This window comes from Etheostoma cragini, chromosome 9 (assembly GCF_013103735.1).
Source record: "Etheostoma cragini isolate CJK2018 chromosome 9, CSU_Ecrag_1.0, whole genome shotgun sequence".
Lineage (NCBI taxonomy): Eukaryota > Metazoa > Chordata > Actinopteri > Perciformes > Percidae > Etheostoma > Etheostoma cragini.
Window position 1 is genome coordinate 3,369,823 of NC_048415.1, and position 12,181 is coordinate 3,382,003.

At 39.5% G+C, this 12,181-nt stretch overlaps 1 long non-coding RNA gene across 1 annotated transcript; it reads right to left on the bottom strand.

The window, feature by feature from the left end:
• Window positions 1-5,040: 5,040 nt before the first annotated feature.
• On the bottom strand, window positions 5,041-11,930 carry LOC117950053. The gene is made up of 3 exons (XR_004657801.1): window positions 11,920-11,930; window positions 7,580-7,582; window positions 5,041-5,178 (listed from the first exon to the last, which is right to left on the bottom strand). It is a non-coding gene; the product is annotated as an uncharacterized LOC117950053 (long non-coding RNA).
• Window positions 11,931-12,181: the final 251 nt, after the last annotated feature.

Below are 12,181 nucleotides of genomic sequence, written 5' to 3' on the forward strand. Positions count from 1 at the left end.
CCTTTTTCTTAGTTTTGGATGGAATAACAAGGACTCTGCTTTATAAATATTTATTTTATTTATTTATTTAATCCCACAAGGGGAAACGACAATTGTAATTCACACTCTGTTGTTGTTCTTACACACAGTCTTCACAGAGATGTGAGTCGGGCTGCCAATGGAAAGTTTGGTGTTCGATGCTTTGCTCAAGGAGCAACGTGTTTGCCCAGGAGGTGAACTGGCACCTCTCCAGGAACAGTCCACCACCATACTCCGTACGGGGACTTGAACCAACAACCCTCCGGTTTCCAACCCACATCCCTACGGACTGAGCTACTGCGACCCCATTGAGCTACTGCCACCCCATGTGCTGATGTGAAATAAACTTGGATTAACTACGGGGTTATCCACATTAATGGAGGTTGTGGAATCTGTCCAGATGAACACATGTCCAGGCTACCTCACTCTAGGCACAAAGTTTGTAATAGAAGTTGGCTATTTAAATCATATATCTTAAATTGAGCTTGCCTATTTTACATAATGCTGTGCTATTCTTGTCAAGCAGCGATGATCTCTGCTGAATGGCAATCTGGCAGCAGGCTTTTCCAATAAGGAGTGATGAATGATGTGTCGTGTGCAAATTGTTCCCACATTGGATCAAACTTATTGATTTTTTAGTGTTGGCACCCAGATCTTTTGAGCTCTGTGCTTCTGCAGCCAAAAATTATTACTTTTTTATCATCTCATTGATATTTCATCATTATTGTACTACTCCTACCTTCCTTCCAAACTACCACTGCCAACTACCCTTCTGAAAAGCAATTATTCTATGGATGTCTATAATTTCCCTCTTATGAAACTATCCATGTGCCAGGGCTCCTTTGGAAGACAGAGATGGTATATTCATAGTGTGGATGACAGTTCCACAGTTTCACTTGGAGCTCTTCCTATGTGCTCTCTGAGTTGCTTTTGAACGTTTCACCCATTAGCCATGCACTGCCACTTCTCACTTGTCTGTGCTTGTCTTCCAAGCCCCCTGATGTGAATGCTGCCATAGGATCCCGCTTACACAGAATAATGATCATGTTTGTCAAACCTTCCTTCCTGAGGTAAATATAAAGGTGCGTGATTGTCATTGTTTAAATGCAAATGATGGGTTGGAAAGACAAAAATCTGCATTTAAAAAAAATGCCTTCATTGATTGAGCCCATGGATTACGATAGCATCTACAGAATACACATTGTTCAAAATTATTTTTAAAAGGCGTCAAAATATTGTTAAGCAAAGCAAGGGGAAAAAATTAAGAATAGAGTGCAGTAAAAAAAAAAAAAAAATGCATGTACTCTGTCTTCAGAGTGAAGCTGGTAGTACATCCTCCTATCTGGAGGTGTGGGATAGTAGGAGGCGTGTTGACTTGACAAGTGTGTTTGATACGTTGGGGGAAGGGAGCTTGCTGAACTGCTAAGCAGCATCATGTCACATCAGAACTTCAGATAAAAGAGAGGGAAAAGTGTTGAGTTTAAAACCTGAAAAACCTTTAAAAAGAAAGATTTGATAATCCATATTTTAACAAGTATTTTTTCAGTCATCAGTCATTTATATCTGGGCTTCTTTAGGAAATAAAATCCAATTACCTTTTAGGGACCTATTAGCACAAGAAAAATGGTTGAGTGCAACAACTGGAAGGGAAACAACTTAGAACAAATTACACTCCAACAAAAGCAAAAACTCATTAATGCTTCATCATATGCTTGTTTTTAGTTTTGGTATCCATTGGCACAGTGACACTAAAAACTGTGGGGCAGGCCCCATACATGAGGCATAAAGGAATCACAGTGGAGCAGCTGTGGCTCAGAAAGTAGATTGGGTTGTTCATTCGTGGTTTGATTCTTACTACTTTATACTAAACAGCCCACTCACCATTGCAGGCAGCCTGTTCTCGTGATGCAATGAATGCTGTTGCATAGAAATCCGGTTGGCCACCTGGGAAGGATGTTGGGGTGGACTTTCAATACGGGGAGCGTTTTTCCAAAGAAAGACAAAGACTTTCACCCAAGAAATGTGTGATTGTTGGGAGTGTTTTAATCCAAACCATAATCTTTTTCCTAAATTTAAAGGTTTTTTCCACCAGGGGTCTGTTTCACAAAAGCAGAATTAAAAAATCCAGGACAACCGATAAAGCGAGGCTTGACCTGGTTTAATCTTTGCAGCCTGGCTTGATGCGTTTCACGAAGGCCAAGTCAGGCTGAGAAGGAGCGACTAGGCAAGGCTGAAGTAATTTGGATCTGCGTTTACGGCTTTCCTTAACATTACAGATTTACTGAGGCTAAAATGGAGAATATGCATTGTTAATACTTTATACAAAGTGAGCAGCAGCTTCTGGTTAAAGTATAACATGAAACACATTGTTTGCAATAAAGAAACACGGCCGTGGCAGATGATCGCAGACGAACTGAATGCGTAAATACCCTAAACACATACATTTACTGATAGCTGCTCTGAATTAAACAGCGATAACTGTAATAATCGCACCATTTAAGGAGTAAGCTACTAACGATATCTCCATCACTTCGTTTCTCCCGCTCTCTCATGGGCAAAGATATAAATTTTCTATGTCAAATTAACTTCAACTGCTCACTTTTAATGCAAAGTGTGCTAACTGTATGTTTTACTGACTCATTGAATGGTTTCAGTAAAGAGCAGTTGTCCGTAAATGTATAATTTTAGACATCATTAAGTTGGTCTACTATTATCTACCACACTTTTTCTCTCTGTTTCTCTGTTTTTTCATTTTTTTGTAGAAGATAAGCTTCCTTCTTTACATATGCTGTGCTGCCTCGTATGTATGTAAATAGAAAACAAAGAAACTGAAGAAATAGGACTTGAAAATCTAGAAACTATGAAGATAATTATGTGATAAATATCATGCACACTGTAAACATGAATGTATATTCTTCACAGACAAGGCTCCAGGATTATTCTCTATATTATTCTGGTGTCCTAGTCCTAGTCCTGACCAGGCTAGCTGTAGAGAATAAGTCTCCATGGTAATTTAGGTGCGTCTGCTTTTGTGAAACCACGTCAAGGCTAAATTGAGCCAGGATACCTGGGAAATCCTGGCTTAATCGCTTATCTCGGTTTTGTGACATAGTCCTTTGGACCCTATTTTCCTATGTTTCTTAGTGACTGTTGAGAACAACAATCTTTGACATTAGTCAAGTATTAAGATAGATTGCTGCAGTCTGCAGCAGTGAAACTACATTGTGCAATTGTGCAGCTCCTATTGACATTCACAAAAGTGCTTGGCTAAATAAAGAACATTCAGTGGACCAAATTGATGGTGGAAATATGACCCAAAGGGTTTTATTGCAGCCCGGTCTGTGGCTGACGGTCACAGAGTTCATTCTTAATACTGGACCAATTTCAAGGATTGTTGTTTCTATCAGTCATTTACAAACAAAAACATAGGAAAATAGGGTCCAGGTTGAAAAGAAACGGTAGTTCCCCTTTAAAAGGTACTCTAAGCAATATCACTCGTGTTTTAAGCTACAACATTTGTCACATACAGTAATCATCTCTTCACTATCTGCTAGCTACCTTTCCCCAGAACACACTGTAAAAAAAAAACATCTCACTATCCGCTAGCTACCTGTCCCCAGAACACTCTTTAAAAAAACGCAGTCTCTGTAGATAGCCCAGGGTCTAAAAACGCCAACAAAAACCAACTGTGCCCACCTGCACCACCAAGCATACACAAACCGTGTTCCAGCATTTTAGCAGATAACCAACAAGATGGATGAGGAGGAGGGAGGGGCAAGCTAGTCCCGTTTTGTTTGAAAAAACTTCAAACCTCAACAAGAAGGGACGTCACCCAACATCGCCCAGAGCACCTTTAACTAGTCGTTTTGGTGCCCAAAGCTAGCTGTCGTCGCTGCATAAAGTTAACCGTAATGTCTGCCGAAACGACAGGCAGCTCCCGGTGCTCTGTACCCGTCTCAAAGTCACCTATTCTCGGGTTTCACTGTCAACGTATTGGGAAAGCATAGTGTCCAAAACTCATTCAAAGGTGAAAGAACACATTCAGTTTATTTTCTGGGGGCAGTACATTTTGTCCTGCTTTAGAAAAGGGACTTGACAGTAGAACATTTGGTATCCAGACCTGCATTTGCATAAGTAAGTATGCTCTGTCAAGTTTATTGACACCACATTACAGGACTTCTGGTTATTCAAGACCACAAAATTAAAAAAGTCTCCTTAGGTTTCCATGTGTGAAATTGACTTGTACAGCAGTAATTAAAATATATGAGCGCCTGTGTAGTTGCACACAGTCATGCATACACGGTAGCATTACATGCTGCTGATATATGCTAAGGGAATGCCGTGTGTTTTCTCCTAACATAACAAAAACCACCCTCTGTCCTTGTCTGTCTTCCTGAATCAGCACAGGACTCTCATACTGTCTTAACAGCATCCGGTCTAAACGAGGTGAGCGGAGTGGCCACTATGCCAAATGGACACATAAAAAGAAGACATTAATGGACTGAGAAGAAGCATAAATCTTCTAGCCGAGCCTTCCACTCCAATGCCTGTGTGAGCAGACCAACATAGAAGGAGAGGACAAAGACGCCCCAGGTGAGACATATATCTCTGGCATTTAATTATACTGACTTTAAGTGCCAATGACATCACACATCCCACACGTGAAGAGGGAAAATACAATTATTTCTCCATTTATATAAAGAGTGTTGCAAGAAAGTATGCTCTGTGTGCTTTTGGAATATTAGTTGGCATGACATTTCTGCATTATTTAATAGTGAAAGCAAGCACCTTTATAAAAGTCTTGCTCTGATAGCTGATGCATTTTAGTATTAAGGATAAAAACAGTTTGAGATAAACCATTTGGGTCATTTTTATAATTTGTACTGCATGCATGAAAGGTGTGTCAGCGGCGTTTTATGTCTCACCTCACTCGCAAAACATGATCAAGAAAAACTAAGCATGTATTAAAGTCCCCATATTATAAAAAAGAAAATGACTTTTTTATTTTACAAAACCTGTTATTTTGTGTCTCTGGTGCTTCCACACACATACACACTATCAAACTATCCATGCTATTTTGAGTGAGATACATGTGCCTGAATGTGTCCTGCCTTCAGTAGCTGGGTCAGCTGTTCAAAATCTGCATGGCTTTCTACGTCACTAGCCGAGAAGAAGTGGCTAATTGTAGCATGCTAGCATGCTAGCTTGTTCTCAATAACAAAACATTGCTACAACACACTAGTTCACCATAATCTACCAAAGAACTACTTCCATGTCCCTGTTCTGCAAGTATTCTACAAGTGTCCCTTGTTAAGAAGAAGTCTCCCAGCTAATCCTGCCTTCTACTGACCAAAGTTGGAGAAAGAGTTATCTAGCTGGTGTGATCTTACTTTGCTACTGAGCATGTGTGACTCCCAACAAAGATAGTAAAGAACAAAGATGTCTCACTTTGTAGCTAAAACAGAGACCCAAACACACATGTTGAAAAGTGGATCTGCAGCATTGTGCAATACCACAACAATATGGTGATTTTTGAAAAAGAAACCATGTAAAACCATTCTAGTACAACCTCAAAATACAATTATGAACCTGAAAATGAGCATAACATGGATGCTTTAAACATCTGAATGTTAGCAGATATCCTGATACAAGACATGGGGTTGTGATCATTCCAGGCAAGATGAAACAAAATGTTTATGCCTACTCATCCACCCAGAAAAAATGCCCCAACAGGTGCTCAACAGGCCTATTTGTAGTGCAGGAAAAAGACTGTCAAGGAGGTACTTGTCATCAAATGTAGCTGAGTGTTGTTCAGAACAGTAGACAACAAAATGATCCCTGTTTTATGTAAATTCAAACGGAGATCCATGTTTTTAAAGGGTTTTAGTCATGTACTTGTATGACTGATGACACACATTAAGAATAAATGATGGAACTTTGGAACCAAATGCATGTATGGTAAGTACTTTGTTGACTAAATTACTTCAGACTGGATCTATGAGAGACTTTGAAAAAGTAAAAAGATGCAGCACTTCCACATAAATTAATGACTGTTTTGGTGCTCTCCACTGGCAATTGTTACAGCACAGTGGAGTCCAATCATGTGCTGTGGACTGAGAGGGTTTTCTTCTAAATAATCAAAGCACAAGGTAATTCCAGGTGATTTTACTGATTGCGTGCTCCCTTGTTCCTCGAAGACGCTGCAAGTTAATCAGTGAAAACAAACAGCAGCTGATTCAGCAGCTCGGTTGAAACAAAAACCTTTAGTACAGGCTACCTAAGACACCTAAAAAAGGGGAAAAATAGACCACACTGACCCCAAAATGACTCATATTTACAGTAGCGTACAAAGTATCAAAATAAATCAAATAAATTCAACAAAGCCATGTAAATAATGCCATAGAGCCATACAGCCATAGAGAAACATGAAAAAGCAATTTGTATGTATTCCACATAGTATGCACCAGAACGACTGCCACATTATGTTTGGGTGCATCTGGGGTTGGGTCCTAAACAGAGGACTTTAAAGCAGGGGAGTGGAGTTAATGTCCCTAAAGCAGAGGAAAGCAAGACCCAGGAAATGGGTCCCTGGAGTACTGCTTAAGTTAGTCTATATCCATGACGTTCTTAGCCTGGTCCTACCAAACTCTTGTACAGTGAGTCTGGCCACTCTCCATTGACAAGTGTTAACTTCCTTGAAGGTGGGTACTCTGTTGAAGTATAAAACTATTGGATCTGCCCAGAGCCACTCTGGATCTGCCATAACCAATCGCTAATGTTTGGTCCTGACGTGGTGGAGACCAACAAGGCTTATGTTTGGCATTAGCATCGCTAGCGTTAGCCTTAGTCAACTCCTTCACCACTAACGGAGTAAGCTGTTGGGGAGGAGGACCACACCATCATGGCCACCAACAAAACTCAGCAAAGAGTGTTCTTGCTCAAGCTTTAACTTCTGTATAGTTATAGTCAGCGTTGCCAAAATGGAACGAATGACCCCCATTACACTAAAACTCTAGTGTACGGCCTCAACGTCATAGTTCCCAGCCACTCCCTCTGGCTCAATTTTCATTTCCCAATCAGCGAACAAAGTATGTAGGAGAGCGGGGCAAAGCTATGACGTTCCATTACCGGAGTTGCTCCTGGTGCCCCCAGATATTTTGCCAGATGTCAGTCTTTTTCGGCCAGATGTCCATTACCTTCCACTTTCTTTGTGTGGTAATTTCAAACTCCGGTTAATTTATGAAGACTATGGTTAAATGCTGCTCAGTTCTCTGCAGGGTAAATCAAGACAGCGGTCACTGTTGAATCTGAGCTGTTGCACGACTAAAACAACCTTTGAACAACAAGTTTTCCACCAAAACAAGTTCCTTCCCAAAGCTTTTTTGCTGCGTCACCATCCAAGACGATTGTGATTGGTTAATTCCAATAAAGCAGAGCACGTTTTTCTCCCATCCCGGAATGCAGAGTGGACAAGCCGGACCCGCTTAAGCAGCGCTGTAGAGGATGAGCTGGCAATGCAAAACTGTACTTAAGTAGACTAGTGTTTAACCCGAAACACAACCTTCTTTTAAAAACTCAAAACCAGTCGTTTTGATGCCTGAAATAAAAAGTAGTTGCCGTACGACAGTCACCTAAACTTAACTACAATGACCGCTCAAAAGACAGTTGCCTCACAGTGGTCTCTATACCTGGCTCTTAATCGTCTTTTGATATATTAAACTTGAAGACTTCTAAATATACCTGTCATGTCACAGGTCATCACATGACCAAGTGGCGGTTAATATTATTTTGTAGGTTATCAAAAGAATAGTTGTGCAATGTTTTTGAATTCGTCGGAGGCTTTGGGTATGATGCTTTATTTATATCCTGATCAAACAGCAGCACATCATGCGGCAAATGCTGTTTTAAATGTTCATCAGGATGTTGACGATTAGTTGTTTTCTTATATGAAAAAATAGCAATGTTCATAAGAACCTATTATTCTCTTTCAGCAGGCTCACTGCCACCAACAGTAACATATTTCATATCTGAAGGTCAATGCCGTTATGCATAATTATAAAGTAGCAAGGCCTTGACTAAAAGCTACCTCAAGCTAAATTACACCATTTTCCCATCTGATCACATACCGCCCCTTCCATCTCTTGAATTGGGTGTAAAGCAGCAGTGAGTGCATAATGCTCTTTAATACAAACATTTATTAATACAATAGAGTACATTGTTGCTATTTCGGGAGGGACGTCAACGTTTTCGTGATTGAGGTCTAAAAGGTTGCACAGCCATTGGCAGCAACGTGCCGTATGTTGGAACAAGAATTAGAAACAGACATCAACTTCCTAGCACCATGTTGGCATTGGAGCAACAAGCTGCACCTGGTGCTGCAGGGGCAATACAGAGCCCAGTGATTAGCAACAGGATCCTGTGTGAATGAGAAATGGATTTTAAACTACAGGGAAGTAAATGTATGAAGGAGTAAAAGAGGGGGAGAAGGAAGCAGTAAATGACTCATCACAAATGCACCAAACTGACCATGCTGAGTCTTACACAAAGGTCTTACAAAAAATCCATCCAATGATCCCTAAGACCAGGTTTATTGATTAAAAAGTCATAGCTGTCATCAAATCCGAATTCAGCAGGATACAGATGCAATATGCTTTTTAATGTCCGATCCTCCTTTAATTGTGGTACTTAAATTTGTGTGCAATTAAAAGTTAATTTTTCTCTGATTTGTGTTCTTCCAAAAAGAAACTAAATTATTTACTCAGTTACAAATTCTAAAAGTAACAAGTTACGTCAGAAAGTAGCTATTGCGTATCTTTCAAGGGTGGATGGACCTGGGTGGATGGTCACCTCTGTGTAACCCCTATTTTCCCCTGTGTTCGGGATGCTTCGCAGGTCCCGCAAGCAATTGTGGCCATTCACGACAATACTTGATACTCCACCAGCTGCGCTCTCCGCTCCGCTAAAGATACGCAACAGGTCTATTTTAAGGGAAAATTTGGCTCTCAAGAAGTTGTTGTAGAGGTCCCATACTGTTGGACCTTATCAAATGCTGCTTGTGGTTTCTTTCATTGTTCAGGTTTATGCCTCTGTTTCCTTTTACTTAACCTCCATTAAATTGTTATCGCTCGTGAATAGTGTGTTGTGACCTTTTGATACATTGCACTATAATTCAAAAGGTCTGTGAGGAACAAAGAAATGAGGTTGTGAGAGGAAGATCACCACACAACAAATGTCTAGCTTTATTTACATGGTGTTAGGGGCTGAAGGGTTTTGTTGCTGAGACATCTAAACGACATACTCTTTTCTCATATATTATCATCACAGCCAACAAAAGTATGCCCACAATCTGTCAAAGTAAGGCAGAGAAGATTTAATTTTCTGATTAAGTATTGTACCGTGCATATTTCTACACTATAGCAGATACTGGTGGTGTAAGACAAACCAAAGGTAATTAAGATTCAATATAAAGTTAGAAATAATATGAAACTTAACTTAAAATATAAATGGGGAACCTTGTATATAGGCTTGTTTTGATCAAATTTGCATATGTGCATGAATAATGTATGTCCCCTTCTACTCTGGATGGCCAAAGTAAAGCGTTTTCCCCAAAAAATGAGTCATAAAAAACTGTTTTAAAGCCTATACCCATTTGTAAGGGATTATCTTCAGTGAAATTACATCACAAAATGCCTATTTGAACTTCACCAAGGATACAGTGTGTCCCTAGATACATAATTCAGAAATAAAAAAGACGTGCATCGTTTTTAACTCTGCGTTTCATATCTCTCTTCTGTGTTTTAAGGACATCTAGGTGTGCAGTCAGGTTTTTTGTTATTATTGATCATTTCTGGGGAAGCTGTAAACACTGAAGGGCTGCAACACAGAATTCTCAGCAAACTTAACTGTATAAATTCAAACTAGTATCAATAACACATGCTTGATATGTTCCAACTCATAGGCTTAATCCTCCAAAGGACTCCAATATCCCAATTACACCTGGGATTAAATTTTGATCAGTATCTGCAAAAGGTATAAATAGTCACAGAATGCATTGAGCTTGGAATACAAAATGTGCGGTCATACCACATCTGGAGGCAGCACGCATTTGGATTAGCTCTCGGACCAATTTAGACTAAAATCTATTTATGCGTCTTGGATAGTTTGGATAGCCTTCCAATCTCAGAAAAGCTTAGTGTGATTGGATCCAGGATGGACTGTAATCCAGTGGTAATCTGAATAATTCAACACATGATGGAACACTGTACCTGGGTAAAGAGAATTACTTTTTACTCATATAACTTTGATTTATAAGTGAAACACCCTGTGAATAACATGTCCTGGCTACCAACAAATACACACAGGTTCATTTTTACCTAGATGGTTTGTTACAAGAACTATTTAAGAAGCCATCATTGGAAATTGTCAAAGGACAGGGCCTTTCATAAATTACGCGGGAGATGATTAGATGAACCGCAACTAAACACTTGACCACACCCAGGACTGCCAGTTGCTCCTCACTGGACGGTGATTGGTGCGTTATGCTGGTAGACAAACACATTACTTGAAGCCTAGTCTTGCATTGCCAGGCTTTCCTTCACAAATCCACAAAGGAGGGTCTGGCTAGCCCACACAGCTTTGGATGGGAGAAAAATGTGCTCTGGTTTATTTACATGTCTTTAAACCAATAACATTTGCCTTGGCCGGCGCTAAGTGCAAAACCGAGCCCCAATGAGGCTGCAAAATACCCTCAGCTAGGAACTTGTTTTTGTGGAACATGTGTACGTTAAAAGGTTGTTTTATTGGTGGCACAGAAAGCTCAGATTGGACAGATAGTCTAGCTATCTGTCTGGATTTACCAGAGATCTGAGGCACAGTTAACCACAGTCCTCATAAATCCACCAGAGTTAAGAAAACTAACACAAAGATTTGATATTGCTAGAAACCAGCTGTTATGCAAGGTCATTTATTTACACCCTTCAAAAACGTTGGCGGTAATGTCCTTAATGTTTCCTGCTGAGTTTTAAATACGTAACAATTGACTAGTACGCATTATCCAGGTGGGAGACAAAGGCAATATGAGTTTTATATAATTTGAGAAAAGAATCTGAACTAAGCTAGAATTTTCACTACTGTATAACGGAGCTTTGGAAATCTTAGCCAGTGTTGTGATATAACAAAAAAACAGCTCACCCACCTAGTGCAGAATACTGTAGATACTCTTCCCTGTTTGCTTAGAGTTTAATCATTAAGATTTTATTATCTGCTCCCATTTTGGGTCTGAAAGGAGTTCAGCAGCTGTTTCATGTTTGCAAAATAACATTGTATGAAAGAAACAATAGCTCTTCTTACTGATGGGGGTCTGTGGGGGAGTATACAAATACTACTCCTAACTTACGAGGAACTATCAGAAGCACTCAAAGCAGGATGAAGGACAGCTGACAGAGTTTGACAGAGAGGCTTGTGACTGACAGCGGTTGGAGAATTACCGTTTTGTCTCAGGCCTGATAAGATGACTCAACACTTCCAATTAGTGATTTTATTCTGTCTCAAATGATGCAGAAAATTACTTCAGAGCTCTTGTGTTAAATGCTTGTTTGTTGAAAAAGGCCGCTGTTTTGAAATGCAGTCATGATGGGAAGTTTGTGCCAGGTTTAATTCATATTTCCATTTACAGTGCAAATTAAATGTACTTTTAGAACAGACTTACTAACTTTTTGTGTGTTTGTTATTTATTTTTGACAATAATATTCCAAATTCAAATTCTTCTTTTTGGCACAAAAAATGAGCCGTTGAAATAAGCGCTAAAAATCTCAACATTAGAAATTAGTGTACTGTGCATAATACAACTTTGGTTTAGGTTAGGGAAACATTGTGGTTTGGGTGAAATATCTAACAGTAAACATGTGTCGTTCTTGACTACACTTTTGTAATACTTTACAATAGTTTTGTAATACATTGCAAACTAAGTGCTTTGAATTGCTTAAATATAACACATTATTACTGATTACTTACTATACTATTAGTATTAGTACAGTTTGACAGTATTAACTGTCAAACTATTAGTTTGACAGTTAATACAGTGTAAACGTGGATGTTTTTTAACTAGGTTGAAGGACTTTAAAAGAATGAAGGTACCATTATAAAAGCCAGCTTGCTGTCTGCC